At 55.8% G+C, this 559-nt stretch overlaps 2 non-coding genes across 2 annotated transcripts; both read left to right on the top strand.

Annotated features, from left to right (window-relative positions):
• Nucleotides 1–30: 30 nt before the first annotated feature.
• On the top strand, nucleotides 31–140 carry Tc00.1047053493831.20. Its single transcript, XR_008255050.1, has one exon. It is a non-coding gene; the product is annotated as a 5S ribosomal RNA (M5) (ribosomal RNA).
• Nucleotides 141–475: 335 nt separating this feature from the next.
• Tc00.1047053493831.10 lies at nucleotides 476–559 on the top strand (the record flags this gene model as incomplete). Its single annotated transcript, XR_008255049.1, has 1 exon — nucleotides 476–559. It is a non-coding gene; the product is annotated as a 5S ribosomal RNA (M5), 3' partial (ribosomal RNA).

Genomic DNA, 559 nt, shown 5'->3' with positions numbered 1-559 from the left:
AAAGAAAAAAAAAAAGTGGGAAGGGTACGGCACCCCGGGTTCCAGCGCCATCACTGATCGCCGTACTAACGAGGCCTGTGGCCGCTTAACTTCACAAATCGGACGGGATGTGGTGCACTCGGCCAAGTATGGTCGTACCCGGCGACGCGCCACGCGATGTGCAACCGCTGACGCCACGGGAGATGATGAAAACAGGGGGAAAAAATTTAGGAAAAACGGCAAGAAGAAATTTTTAAAAGGAAAAAAAAAACACATGGAAAATGAGGCTCCGCAGGCCCCTTTCCGGATTTTGCCACGAAGCCTCCGGACGCTTCGCTTCCCCACATGTGGCGCGGGAACTGCGTCAGCAATTTTTCTTTTTTGCTGCGGCGCCCGCGCGCTCGAAAAGCCCACCCACCGCCCGCCTCGGCTCGGTGAAAAAGCGACTGGCGGCGCGCGGTGGCGGAAAGAAAAAAAAAAAGTGGGAAGGGTACGGCACCCCGGGTTCCAGCGCCATCACTGATCGCCGTACTAACGAGGCCTGTGCACGCTTAACTTCACAAATCGGACGGGATGTGGT

This window comes from Trypanosoma cruzi (genome assembly GCF_000209065.1).
Source record: "Trypanosoma cruzi strain CL Brener chromosome Unknown tcruzi_1047053493831, whole genome shotgun sequence".
NCBI classification, from domain to species: domain Eukaryota; phylum Euglenozoa; class Kinetoplastea; order Trypanosomatida; family Trypanosomatidae; genus Trypanosoma; species Trypanosoma cruzi.
Note: the sequence above shows the minus strand (reverse complement) of the source record. Positions and strands in the feature narration are given on the sequence as shown.